This window comes from Sycon ciliatum, chromosome 1 (genome assembly GCF_964019385.1).
Source record: "Sycon ciliatum chromosome 1, ocSycCili1.1, whole genome shotgun sequence".
Classification (NCBI taxonomy): Eukaryota; Metazoa; Porifera; class Calcarea; order Leucosolenida; family Sycettidae; genus Sycon; species Sycon ciliatum.
In genome coordinates this window covers 79,592,920-79,607,974 of record NC_088643.1, presented here as the reverse complement: position 1 = coordinate 79,607,974, position 15,055 = coordinate 79,592,920, and the positions used below count along the sequence as shown (strand labels likewise).

General features: G+C 49.2%; 1 long non-coding RNA gene across 1 annotated transcript; it reads right to left on the bottom strand.

Moving 5' to 3' along the window:
- Nucleotides 1-1,338: 1,338 nt before the first annotated feature.
- LOC135805714 (uncharacterized) lies at nucleotides 1,339-5,950 on the bottom strand. Its single transcript, XR_010551167.1, has 2 exons — nucleotides 5,657-5,950; nucleotides 1,339-2,085 (listed from the first exon to the last, which is right to left on the bottom strand). It is a non-coding gene; the product is annotated as an uncharacterized LOC135805714 (long non-coding RNA).
- Between the last annotated feature and the right edge of the window lie 9,105 nt (nucleotides 5,951-15,055).

Genomic DNA, 15,055 nt, shown 5'->3' with positions numbered 1-15,055 from the left:
AAAATGAGAAAATCAATATATCAGGGGATGTCTTTGGGCACTTTGGAGGGGTTTAACCGTTATGGTCACTCGAAGAAGCCCAAACAAGGCGTTCTCTTAAGAAAGAGACAGGTTTTTTTTAGTGACAGCAAAATGCTTCCAACCTTCATCTGTTGCTTCTTGTAATCATGTCAGTAATTCCCATACGGTATAGAACATGTCAGCGGAGGTTTATCAGCAAAAAGTGCCAAAAATACACTGGTTGAAAGTACAGGCTTCTGTGTGAGGAGACGAAACTGCCACTGGTGTTCCGAACCCCGATTCGAAAAGGTGCAAAATGCTTTGAAAACTTAGTTAAGTTTTGCAAAATTGGCCCGAAAATGATAGAGCTTTTCTTGCTAGTTGCATCACACTACGTCAGTATCATAAAGTTGTGTCAAAATGATGTTAGGCCATTGGACTCATTTACCCACTGTTTTAACTGTACAAGCCCGCCTCATAGAAACAAATGAAAAGCAAACTCCTGTTTGTAAAAGTAGGTTTTTTTCAAGTAACTTTGTTTTGCGACATAAATGGGAACGAATGGGTGTGATTTTCACAGGCCCCAAATATAGGGAAGGATTCATTACACACATTTGAACAAAAATCGCCACTTCTCCTAAACGCTCTGCCGCATGCGCAGTGAAAGTCCTTCGGTGCCCCCCCCCCCCCCCCCCCACACACACTACTACTACTACCACGCCGCTCCCAGAAGCGGGAGACAACGACAAGAAGAGAAGAGAGAGAAATCGCAAAGTCAACAGTATTTGGCATGGCGTTGCAAGTCCTGTGGCCTTGAGAACCGTCTTTCGCAATGCTCGCATTCATGACGGCAGTTGTTCCTGGCTGCACGTGACATCCGTTTCGCACGGTCACAGTGATGACGGCTCAAACCAGAACGGGAGCGGAAAGATCGGTGACAAACATCACATCGAAAAGAGTCAGATTCATGGCGAATAGATACAGTAGGGACATCCGTGGACACAGGACAGTGATGCACAGCCAGTCCTCCAGCGCTCCTCAACCACCGCATGCACTTCATACATTGCCTGGCACCCTTCTGTTGTGACACAGGCAACTTCCGCTGGGCAATGCACTTGTGTCGGGCCATGTCGTTACCATGGTTACGGCGGCGGAAGTCTCTGGCACACAGCAAGCAGCGCAAAGGTGGCGAATCATCTGTGTGCGGTGGTGGCTCAGCAAGGAACATCCTCCAGTTCTGCCGGTCTTGGGCATTCTGAAACCAGGAATCCACGCCAGCTGCCTTGCACACACACACACACACACACGCAGACACACATTTTCCACATCACTGCCAGGTAATAGGCTGTTTCCACAAAGCAGATGGTAAACTCAGTACCGGAACGAGTGAAGAAGAAGAAGATGAGATATGCGAAGAATGTTTCCCAATGAACAGTGATAAATTCATGACCTAACAAACATGCTGAGCTGTATACAATAGTTCAGCAATGAGGGATAAGAAGCAGACACCTGGCATTTTATGCGGCCAATAGTTAGCGCAACATAAAGAGCTGTGGTGCTCGGTAAAAACGTGAGGGGATTAGATGCATGCAAACATTAGGATAGATGGCAAATAGCTTGAGTAACTATGCTGTAAGCTCAATCTACATGGCCAAGATGGGCTATAGTTACACGTACATCAGGAAAGTTGCTGAAGAACAATATCATGATTCACCATATCATGACTGAATTTTGGAATTTTGTGGCCCTTGACTGAAGCTTGACATGCTGAAACATACTGAATAAGCAGCGGCAAATATATCAGCTACCACAGTGCAAGGAAGACATGAAAATTATGAAGAAGAATCCACTAGAGGAACAATATGAGAGAGAGAGAGAGAGAGAGAGAGAGAGAGAGAGAGAGAGAGAGAGAGAGAGAGAGAGAGAGAGATGGGAAAGCAGAGCGGGCATAGAAAAGGAAAAAGGCAAGAAGGATGTCTTTATAAAATGATACACAGGCTCTTCTCCTTGAAGGGGTTCTCAGCATTGGGTACACCGGTGACCAGGCCGTCCTCTGCTTGATGGTCATGGCAGTACTGCATCAGGCTGTGCAAAAAAGCCAAAGAGAGACAGCGAGTGAGACAGTGAGAGAGACAGTGAGAGACAGTGGGAGAGAGACAGTGAGAGAGAGACAGTGAGAGAGAGAGAGAGAGAGAGAGAGAGAGAGAGAGAGAGAGAGAGACAGTGAGAAAGAAAGACAGTGTGTGTGTGTGTGTGAGAGAGAGAGAGAGAGAGAGAGAGAGAGAGAGAGAGAGAGAGAGAGAGAGAGGAAGAGAGAGAGAGAGTGAGAGAGAGAGAGATTCCTTGGACGCACGATTTTCTGCGCTCTTTTACTTTCATCCGTTTTCAAGACAATTTGTACAAAACCCACATGGTCAAGTGAGAATATGCAGAAAAAAGTGTTGAATAGAGACTTATTCGGAGGGAAACATATTGGCACACGAAGAAACGAAGCCAGTTGAAAATCTGATGAGGCCTTTCGTACTATTACTTCTCAAATCAATGTACGTTTCATCACATTTTTTCCGCCAATATGCTGTATAAATTGACATCGTTGTGCTTCGTCACATTATCAGCATGTACTGATTTGAGTAGTAATGGTACGAAAAGCCTCATCAGATTTTCAACTGGCTTCGTCTCTTCGTGTGCTAAAAAAGTATTGGTACAATAATGGCGAAAGTCCATGACCCCCAAGAGTGTGCAACTCCTGATCTGTCCCAGTTTAGAGGCCCGCTCAGCGGAATTCCTTCACTGTTTCATTTTTGGTGCAGTGCGGTGAATGATGCTGATGAATCCGTCGAAAATTGGCAGTCAAACCGGGAAGCTTCCTCAGGGTTACCTACAACTGCGATTTTAATCCGAGTCCGCAAGACGCAAACCTGAAAGGTGCAGCTGATGATGATGCTTGACCGCGAGACAGCTCGACGTTTCTTGTCTCTTCGCCACCTTCTTTCGCCAGTGCAGTCAGTCAGTTCTCTTTTCAAATCCCATGTTAGGCCAAGTATAAAAATTTGATTGGCCCAGCAGAGCCCCGGTCTTGCGACCACCTGAACCATACGGGTGTTAGCCCTAGCTCTCACCCTCATTATACTAGGGAGTTGTTTGAGTCTTCTTGTTTTTTTTTGTTATTGTGCTGTCAGTCGTGTATTCTTCGCTCGTTAAACTTTGTAACATTTGTTCTGGATCGTTCTTCTTTCTTTCTTTTTATACTCTCTTCTTTATTCAGGCGCGTCGGAACGACTTTGGAAGTGGGGCGGCCATGGAAGGGGGGTGCGGGGGTCCTCCCCCGGGAAAAAATTTCAAAAATTAAAGCCAATTGCAAGCATTTCCGGGCATTTGGTGCCATTTCAGTGTACGGTAACTACAATGAAAGACTTTTTGATTCTGCAAAAAAACACTGAAGATGCTACGATCGGGGACAAGCATTACCCTCCCCCGGGAAACAATTCAAAAATTGAAGCCAATTGCAAGCATTCCCAGGCATTTGGTGCCATTTCAGTGTACATGGACTTTTGATTCTACAACAAACCACGATCAGGGACAAGGATTTGCCACGTTTGCGCTGAGATCATCGCGCTTTGTTGCAGTGTGCTAAAAAAAAATAAAAAAATAAAAAAAAAACGGCCGAAAAAGTGGGGCGGCCATGGCCGCCCCGGCCGGTGCGGTTCCGACGCCCTTGTTATTTCTCCCACTTCTGCCCATGGCATCCCTCTCTCAGCCTGTCAGCTGACAACTACTTAGTATAATGAGGGTCAGAACCAGGGCTAACACCCATATGGTTCAAATGGTCGCAAGACCGGGGCTCCGCCAACCGTGGATGGTTGAAGTAAGGGGCACTGTTTCCGAACACAGTGGTCCTCCGCCTTGTCACATGCTATCAACCAACAACGGTAGCTGACATGTACAGGATAGCGCCAGGCATGCCCGACGTCAGAAACAAACACACACACAAATACCATTCACAGAAGAAGTCAGTGATGCGACGGCACCTTGCGGATTTGGCGCGAAGTTCAATGCAGGTGGGTACGTCACCATGGTATTCGCGTGGCTTGGTACAACTTGTACAAATTCACAGGCAACTCTTGAACCTTTGTACAACTTTGCTGTAGAAAGGTCAAAATCGTACACCAAATCGCTTGTGGCATCGCGAAATTAAATTTGAGCCCAGCTCAACTTCTGCGATGGCCCAGTTGCAGCAGTTGCGTGGGGTGCGAGATGGCTGCGATTTGGGGATTTCCCGGTTTCGGGGCCCTCGCATCTCAAAAATGCTTCTGTGAATCCCGCTAGGTCATCATGTGTGTTAATCGAACTGATTGAAACGTCTTTGCAATACGATTATCAGGCGCAAGTTTTGTTTTGCAAAGACGTTTCTATCAGTTCGAATCCATTCAGCGGTGACAGGTGAACCAAGCTGACCTGTAGTCAACAATTTCTCCCATGACTGCGAAATGCACTGCAAGCTTGTCTAGTTAGGTAGCTTGTTTGAAGATAGGGATTGACTGCGCAGCCAGTTTGCGCAGGTGAGATTTTCGATCCCAAACGCGTCCAGTGCAGAAACCGTGAAAAAGAACATTGTTTTGAAATAAATCAAGTTGAAGAAGACAGTAGAAATGGCTGCTTGTTGCGTCCAGGAAATCACATTCTACAGCCATCTCCATGCTATCTATCTCCCAGACACTCTCTCAGAGGAACTATGGAGGGTCAAAGAGCACAATATTTTACTCTTGGACGCAGCGTGAACACCTCTTCCTCTGAGCGTGATGTCTTGTCTCTGCGTGATAATGGCGGCGATGTTCATGATGGCTGATGTACTGAAAATCGAAGTTAGGACGATCTAACCGGGGAAAACGTCTGAATTTGTCCTTTGGCGGGAACCACAATGTGTTCGAACGACAATGATCGAACGACAATGAAGATGACGACTCCGCTAGTGTCGATCGTAACCATTTTTTTCTAAAACCAACCGTCGCCATTTTGTAGCTGTGTCCGCAAGCTGCACTCATGACGCAATGTATGCGCAAACACCCTGCCATTGCACGCACCGAGATCCCTATTGAAGACGATGATTTCATGGCAGTTCTCACATCCATTGCAATGAAGGCAATGCTTGAATTTGTAGAATGATAGAAATGAAATGTGTTGTACATCCTTCAAACGCAACAATACATCTCATCAGCTAGCATGGTAACACAGGTGTGATCCAAAATGGGCTTCCTCAGCTGATTGCTACACGACTGTTCAGTCATATGATTCGGATCACATAATAATAATTATTATTATGTAATCGTTTCATTGATGTTGCCTTGCAATGGCCTGTGGAAAATGCTCGCATCCTGTAATCCGGAGGCTCAGCATGCATGTGCCAGCTACTCAGGTCACAAGCATGTCCTAAATATTTTGACAAAGTGCAGCGACAAGAGCAACATGAATGTGCACCATACTGGTCATTGAAACTAAGTTTGTTTCATGCCAAATCTACTTGCGGGAGAAGTTCATAGGACTCCTAGGAGCCACCAACAGAGACTGGGTAGGTTCTCAAGAATACCTAGTAAGTAAAAGTGCGTCTACGGAGGCGAACGTTGCCTCAACAAATCCAGTGATAACGGCTTTCACTTACTCCCTTGATGCCTCGGAGATCTTGATCCTGTTTATGCTCACTTCCGCCTGTAGCTGTTCCACCGTTTTCCGCATTATTACGACTGCCTGCGACATCCTCAGGCACTAAAATATTCCTCACTTGGGCAAGTGGTAATGAAAGCTCTTTGAAATAGTGCTCACTGGCACAACAAATGACGAAAGGCCAGTCAGTTGATCATCCGCCTCCTCAACTCAAACAGAAGCTGAAAAATTCCAGATTTGAGCTTCGTGACCACAAAGCAAAACAACAGTGCAGTGCGGGAAGGGGAGTGCGGGAAGGGGAGGGGGGGGGATCAACTCGTATTTTTACGACCCCCTAGCCCTAGGCCCTCGGCCCTGCATTTGCATATTTGTACAATCAAGAGACCCCCGCCCCCGGCCCCGGGGTTATTATACTCTTGGTACAACAAAGGTCAAACAGAATGGTTCCACCAATAGAGAGGTTCTGCAAAACGAAAATGTGTACGAACTTTCGCTCTACGTCACGAAGTGAGAAACTTCGCACGAACTTTCGCAACTTTGGACGCGAAACTTGCAGGGAACGCGAAATGAACTTTCGTAGGAAGTTTCGTGAGATTGGGTCATGTCGTACGTGCACTTGGCGCGTGCAAACTACGAAAATGGTATCTTCTCGACGGCAGAGCGCAGCGACAGAGGCGAGAAGTATTTTCTCGTCACAGCGGTTTTTTCTCGTGTTTTTTTCTCACAAGTGAGCAGTCATCTGATCAATTTCTTTTTTACTCGTACATCTTCACATGTCCTCTAAACCGCTGCGCATGAGCACGACTGGCCAGTCGTCTTGAGGTAGCCTTTTCGACACCACGTTCTTTTTCGTCTTTCCAACAGACATTTTATCCAATTTTTTCTCTCACCAGCATGGCTGAGAACGCATCTGCTCCCGCTTCAGCTTCGTCCGCCACGCCAGACTGGGCAACGAACCTGACACAACTTGTCAAAGAGCAGCATGCTCTAGCAGAGAAGTCTGTCTCTGAAATGGAGGCATGCAAGAAGCAACTGGAAACTGCCACTGCGGAGTTGCATCGCCTCAAAGCAAAGCAAACAACTACTTACTCCTTTCGTAAGGAGAGCTGCAAGGAGCATCACGACTTCGTGGACCAGGTGGAGGCGAAGCTGGAGGACGCGGCCCGGACCATCCCGGATGGACCTGCCAAAACCGCCATCATGGAAGGTATGTCCTTATGCGACAAAAGGAAGAAAATTATAAAAATCGCCGACAAATATGACTGGGCCACGGCGATCCAGTACAAAGGCGAGCATGACATTGCCGACGATGACGAGGACGCGAAAAGGATCAAGAGGGCTGAGACTGAAGTGGAGAAGACCAGGCGACAGAGCCGATCAGTGAGGCCCAGTTCTAGTTTTCGTCCTCACTACGAGCCATATTCGCCGCGGAGCTCCAGGGTCCCTCCAGCTCCGCGAACCGACCAGCAGTCGTCTGCTGCCCCGTCGGCGAAAGTCGTATGCTTCGCCTGCGGAAAACCTGGCCACTGGGCCAAGCTTTGCCCAGACGCAGCCTCTGGAAACGCTAGGAGAGCTCGATGAGCCAGAGAATTATCACTTGAATCACGCGTATCCTCAATCGTATCCTCAATGTAATATTGCTGAGTTGATCTATCCTATGCATTCTGCCAATGATTTTTATTGTGAATCATCCTCGTCGTGTAATGTTGTACTCAGCGGTCGCCTTCGTAATTGTTTAAGTTTTTGGTCATCTATTGGCTGCTCGTCCTTCACATTCAATGTATTAAGTAATGGTTACTATCTACCGTTCACAACCACTCCCACACCCTATGCTGCAAAAAATCACTCAAGCTGTTTCAAACATGTATCATTTGTGTCCGAAGCTATCGTCAGTTTACTATCTGCAAAATGCATAGAGAAAACCACTGCTGACAAGATCAGCATTTGTAGCCCTCTAGGTGTAGTTGAGCAGAAAAAGCTGAGGCTGATCCTAGACCTGCGATATCTCAACAAGCACCTCCTGGCACCTAGGTTCAAATACGAGGATATCAGCACCCTTCGAACCATGTTTGAAACGGGGGAGTATTTTTTCTCGTTCGACCTGAAGTCCGCTTACCACCATATCGACATTGATCCCAGGTATCACAAATATTTGGGATTCAAATGGCGAGGAGAGCTCTACACATTTACAGTGTTACCTTTCGGACTCTGCACCGCACCACATGTATTTACGAAAATCACCAGAGATCTGGTGCACTGGTGGAGACGCAATGGTCACAAATTGTTCATGTATCTAGACGACGGTGCGGGGGCAGAATCGTCACAGACTGCTGCTAGTAAGCTTGCTGATATTGTTCGGGCAGACATCCTGAAATCAGGTTTTATTCTCAGTGAGAAAAGCCGATTCACACCATCACAACAGGGAGACATGCTGGGCTTCCATGTTGACCTGGCCCAGGGCACCATCAAGGTGACCGAAGCGCGCGTAGAGAAACTCTCGCACCTCCTGACCACAACAAACCTTGATCATGCCACAGCCAGAGAAGTAGCCAAAATCGCAGGCTCCATCATCTCAATGAGCCCAGCTTTCGGTACGGTAACACGGCTACAAACTAGAGCAATGTATGAGGCTATCTCCACAGCCGCCTCGTGGGAGGAGATTGTACATGCGACTCCCCAGCTCCGCAATGAAATCACGTTTTGGTCGGAAAGCTTCCATAAATTCCACGGCCGCCCGCTGAGGCCCCTCGTAGCAGCGTCTGCAGTTCTCACTTGGTCAGATGCCAGCGAAACTGGGTGGGGCGGATACTCCGTTTCAAAGCTCGGCACCTGCGTTGCCAGAGGACCGCTTCCACCAGAGGTACGTGAAACAAGCAGCACTCTCCGTGAGCTCATTGCCGTTAGATACGTGATACTATCTCTATTACCAGTCTTGTCAGGATGCGAAGTGATCCACCGATCAGATAATCAGGCGGCAGTCGCGATAATCGCATCTGGCAGCAAACACCCCCATCTTCACGACGAAGCCCTGGCACTCTTCCGTATCTGCATCCGACAAGGTATCACGTTCCGGGCAGAGTGGATACCTCGGGAAGAGAATGAGAGAGCTGACTTCTTCTCAAAGGTGAAGGACCAGGACGATTGGCAGCTTGCGCCAGACGTCTTCCTAATGCTTGACCGGAAATGGGGCCCACATACAATCGACCGCTTCGCTACTCCGCAGAACGCTCAGATGCAGCGCTTCTGCAGTAGATGGTGGTCCCCAGGCTGCACGTCTGTGGACGCATTCTCCGTGAGCTGGAACGACGAGAACAATTGGATCGAACCTCCAATCCACCTCATCGGTCGCACGATTCGCCACATGCAAGCTTGCCACGCAGACGGCACTCTGATCCTCCCTTTCTGGCCTTCGGCCACATGGTGGCCACTGCTATGGTCTCCAGCGGGCTTCCGAGATATGGTGGTCGATCATATGGTCATCCCGCCTCGGGAGAACCTTTTCATCTCGGGTGAGTGTAAGTGGAACCTCTTCGGCAGCGATAGCCCAACATGCGAAGTACTCGCTGTAAGAGTCTGCGGATGCGGCCGGCACAAGCCCAACCGCCCCAGGCAAGGGCCGCCTTAATCCCGAACAACAACCCGGAAGAACAGCGGCCGGAAGCCAGCATCGTTCAGCGGGCAGCGTCAGTCAACTGTCAGCGTCACCCAGCAGTCAGCATCAGTCAGCAGTCAGCATCAGCCAGCAGTCAGCATCAGTCAGCGGCCAGCATCAGTCAGCGGCCAGCATCAGTCAGCGGTCAGCATCAGCCAGCGGTCAGCGTCAGTCAGCATCAGCCAGCAGTCAGCATCAGTCAGCGGTCAGCACCAGCCAGCGGTCAGCGTCAGTCAGCAGTCAGCGTCATTCAGCAGTCAGCATCAGTCAGCGGTCAGCATCAGTCAGCGGTCAGCGTCATTCAGCAGTGTAAACTCACATCCTCACTGTGGTGATGCTGCCAATCATGCAATCTGATACATTTTCGTGTCTCATGTTCAACTTCTCTGTTTTTGTTTAGCAGCAACCCCCATCCCCCCTTACGCACTAATTCCGGCCATATAGGCCGATCTATTTCTACCCAGAGCAATACAACCGCAAGGCGAGATTTCCGTCAAATATTTCTGCACACGAGGTAGTTGGTGTGATAGCATACACGGTCAGACAGCGTACCACCCTGAACTACCGTGAAACGGGGTAGACGGAGTCTGGGCTGCCGCTGGCACAAAAGGGTAGCTACACAATGTCAGCGATGCAGGGCGCTCCTTTTCCAAGTCTAAACCGGCGCAAGCCACATTACGGGGGCTGTATAGTGCTGCTGCTCGCTGGATACTTATTCTAACTTACGCTCCCAATGTTGGTAACTACCATGCCGGCAAACCTGTCGGCGTGGTGGCCGCCCCTTCCCCTGTCCTTGTCCCTTCTTCTGGTCTTATGCTTCTTCCCTACAGCCCCACAACATATCCCGGGTTGGACGGCACTGGAGCAACTAGCGAAGGAGGACAGCGCTATCGGCAAGCTGATGCACCTTCTGCCGAAAGTGATGCTGTGCGGGCACGCACCCTCGACCGTTCAGACGTACGCCAGAGGCTTCAATCGCTGGCATGCGTTCGCATCATCAGCCTCCCTCACCGCATTTCCCGCCGACGGTCTTCACGTTGGCCTCTACCTTGTCCACCTACTGCTGTCATCCTCATCACCGGCACCCGTTGCCACCGCTGTTGCAAGCATCTCCTGGGTGCACCAGAAAGCAACGCTCCCAGACCCCACCCGACACGCATGTGTCGCTCAGTGCCATCGGGCTGTGCAGAGATTGCTTGCGCGCCCTGTCAAGCCGAAGAAGGCACTCGTGTCCACGGAAGTGCAGCGCATCATCGAGCACTACTCCGACTCGTCCACTTCCCTGGATGACCTGCAGACAATCACCCTCATTGTCTTGGGCTTCTCCGCAATGCTGCGATGGGACGAGCTGCACCGCCTGACGCCTTCCGACATCAGTTTTACAGACACCCACATGGTGATCTCGCTGCAGCAGAGGAAGAACGACCAGTTTCGCAAAGGCCACCAGGTGTATATTGCCAGATCTGGGCTAACCACCTGTCCCGTCGAGCTGGTGCAGCGGTTCCTCACCGCTGGCAAGCATCTGCCCCACCAGCCTCTATTCTGTCGCTTGGGCAGCTGCCGCAAGCAGGCCATACTGAGGCCTATCGCCATCAGCTACTCGTGCGCCCTGGAGAAGGTGCGAAAATGCCTGGCCATCGTCGGCCTTGACCCCAAGGAGTACGGCCTTCACAGTATGCGCTCTGGAGCCGCATCTACTGCTGCCAGTGCTGGGACTGCTGACAGACTGATCAAGCGACATGGTGGTTGGAAGTCGGACTCCTCCAAGAATAGGTATATAGAGGAGTCGCTTCCCCAGCTCCTCCAGTTGTCTCAATCTCTTGGCCTATGACGTTGCTTAGTAGCGGAGGCCGAACACGGCGTTAGCTTGTCTATACCATACTCGTACAGATATGCGCATATATAGCTGAATTCGCGTTGTCCTCTGTCCACTTTCTTCCACTGCTCTGTCCCTACTATGCGTTGTCTAGCAGTCACACTTCTGGCCCTCCTAACCGCAATACAAATGTGCTGTTGTTTGGTGTGTAGCGAGTGTGGCTTATCGCTGTGCGAGAATGGTATCTTCTCGACGGCAGAGCGCAGCGACAGAGGCGAGAAGTATTTTCTCGTCACAGCGGTTTTTTCTCGTGTTTTTTTCTCACAAGTGAGCAGTCATCTGATCAATTTCTTTTTTACTCGTACATCTTCACATGTCCTCTAAACCGCTGCGCATGAGCACGACTGGCCAGTCGTCTTGAGGTACCCACCCTCCCTCCCTGCTTTTTGTACTTGTCAGATTAGCCACTTGGGGTTTTACACCCGGTTTTTTCCCTCAAAAAAATAATGCGTCCGTCGGCGCGAGGGTTTTTTCCCGGCTGGCTCGGCCCAGACGAATTAATCTGACGGTCCCAAGTGGTGCTTCTGGTTTTCGGTCATTGCTCTCTCAGTTGCTGCCATTGCGTTGCTTTCACAGAATATCCATGTGCTCTGTCCCTTCTTCCGCTATTCTACAATTCCGCATCCTTCCATGTAAAAGAACGTGGTGTCACACTTCTGGCCCTCCTAACCGCAATACAAATGTGCTGTTGTTTGGTGTGTAGCGAGTGTGGCTTATCGCTGTGCGAGAATGTGCAGAACACAAAGTTCGTGCGAAAATTCGTACACACTTTCGCAAGGCCTGTCGCGAAACTTCGTTCGAACTTTCGTTGTGCAGAACCTCTCTAATATAATAGTAATACCGGTACATAGATCTACGTTGTAACGCTGCGTTTCATGCACGTAGCTAAATGCTAATATAATAGGGAGGTTTCGCTCTACGGAATTATTATTATACGCACGTCCGCGTTTACGTCAACAGTAAGTCCACGTATTCGCATGTGCCAGAAGACAGGCAGAGTGGGCAGGGAGGAAAACAAAAATAAACAAAAGTAAAAAATAAATGTAAGACAGCATGCGATAGGCACAAAGTCATATCTCATGTTCGATGATAGGTGCTCAATGCACGGGATCTATTCGAATTACGTATGAAAATAACGTAGGAACTGCACGGAATTTTCATACGTAAAAATCAGAGCAGCTGGGTTTCGCTCTACTCGTACGTGATTTATCCACGACTAGCGCATATATAGCTCGACTGCGAAACATGCGTTGTAATTGTTGCTTTGGAGACGCGTTGGCTGCATGCGCCCACCGCATGCACCATGAACCAAAAAATGCAAAACCGCGTTTAAAAATTTTCCATCTTATTTTGCACGTGGTGTACCATGGTGTACGGTGTGTGTACCATGGTGTACCATGCATGGTGTACCTTACCTAGCTAAGTCCTTGTGTTTCGCGCGGCTTGAACGTTGCCATGGCCATATGGACAAATGCGGAAAATGCGAAAAAATATTTCAAAAAGTCCTACGGCCGGCCGTACGGAGGACCCAACGTAGTATACGTAGGAAAGAGCTTTCCTACGGAATTTTTTTTTTTTTTTTTGAAGCCTGTGAACGTGGATTTGCCTGTCGTGTGAATCGCCTATTAATTGTATATAATGGGGTATTCACACGACAGGCAAATCCACGTGCACCGGAAAGTTGCTATGGTATTTTACCTGTGAACGAGAAAAGTGCCTGAAAGTACATGTAGCTGAAAAGTGAAAGCGAGCTGGGGGCCCACTTTCACGATAACCGTGGCGTGCACGAGTACATTTACACCAAAAAGCGCGAAACAAGACTTGATTTTTTACGCGGCTCTTTAGAGCATGATAATTATCATAATGTGTGTTTTGAAAATTTGAAATACCCATGGCTACTGGTCGGTGAAGCATTCACTTTTGAAAAATGCAAATGTGCCTGTCGTCGAGTGCAGCTGTGTGAATCCACACAGTCACTTTTCTCGTATGTCACTCCCTGCAACTTTCCGGTGCACGTGGATTTGCCTGTTTTGTTTGTTTGAAGTTTTATTTTACATCGCAAACCAAACGGGCATTGATGCCCAATACAGTATTATGATGGCGATAGAATAAAAAGTGTAGCTCGATAAAGCTTCACTTGCGAAAATGAGAAAACAGTCAAAAGGAAGTATTTGTACCGGTAATTACAAGTCAAGTTCGAACGAAGTAACAATCAGGGAGAAATAGGAAGATGAGGACCTATGCCAGAGGGAGGTGCTATTCGGCCATATTAACCGTAGAAAAACACTTTCAGCAATCTTTTAAACGGGGTTGGACGACGAGCGGACGTGAGTTCCTGTGGCAGGGTGTTCCAAAGCTTCACGGCGGAAACCAATGGTCGGCTGTCGCCAGATGTTCGCCGAGTTAGCGGAACAACGTATTTGCAATTGTCATTGCCACGGGTGTTACTGGGAGGTTGGAGGGCTACTCTATGTCGTGTGAATACCCCATAAGGCAATCATCAGACAACTACAAGCTCTTCAAAGACGTTGGCCTACGAATAACCATCGGTACCAACCAGAGGACATGTCGACAGTGGACTTCCTCGACGTCACCTTTGATCTAGCCAGCGGTCGCTACCACCCATACCGCAAACCGAATGACGCACCCAGATACATACACACCAAGTCGAATCACCCGCCCAATATACTCCGGAATCTACCTGCAATGATCAATAGGCGGGTGTCCGACATCTCGTGCGACGAGGAGGCATTCACCAACGCGGCACCCGCATACAGAGCTGCGCTATCTGCCAGCGGATTTCCAGGGGCCATGGTGCTCGACGGCGGTGGGCCTACCAAGAAGAACAAGCAGAGGAGAAACCGGCATAACATGGTACAACCCACCATACAGCAAATCTGTATCCACCAATATTGGTCAGAGGTTTTTCAAACTAGTCAGCAAACATGTCCCTGCCGCGTCGCCACTACACAAGATCTTCAACAGAAACACATTGAAGTTGAGCTACTCCTGCATGCCCAACATGTCCTACCTGATGAAGGGACATAACCAAAAGGTACTAACGCCTGGTGAAGAGAGATCTGCGGCAGGGTGCAACTGCCGAGCCAAGCCATCATGCCCTTTGGGCGGCGGATGCTTGGAGGGGGAAGTGGTGTACCAGGCCTCCGTCACAACCCCAAGTACAGGCGAGGAAAGGCAATACATCGGCCTGTGCGAGACGCCCTTCAAGGTGCACTATGGCAACCATCTAACCAGCATGCGGCATGAAAAGTACCGTACCAAGACCGAGCGATCCAAGCACACATGGGCGCTGGGCCGCTGGCTGACCAAGGTGAGGAATACAGTATCAAATGAGCAGTCATAGATCGGGCCAAGTCCTACAGCAACATATCCAAAAGGTGCTGCTTGTGTTTAGCAGAAAAGTTAGTTGCGCATCATCACCTTAAAGACGCCTCACACTCTGCTCAACAAGAGGTCGGAGTTGGTATCAAAGTGCAGACACCAAAACAAGTTCTACCTCTCCACCTACTCTGCCGTGACATAGCCTCCGCGTGCTACCACTATCACCGCCACATCCTCTGAATACCCGCGGCTGTTGAATGTGGACACCACAGTGTGCTTCCACCGCCACATGCACACATCACACCCCCTGCCCAGTGCCCCCATGCCATGGCTTACCCTTGTCCTGCCTGGTGGTTTCTCCGCCTCTGCACGCTCCATGCATAGTTCGCGCCTACTGCGCATGCCTATCCAGTGATGTAATTCTTACCACTCGCTCTTCCATGCATGCCCTGCATTGATAACTCACACCTCCTCTACATGCCCATGCGTATCCCCCACAATAAGAACAAGCTATCCCGCGACAAAAG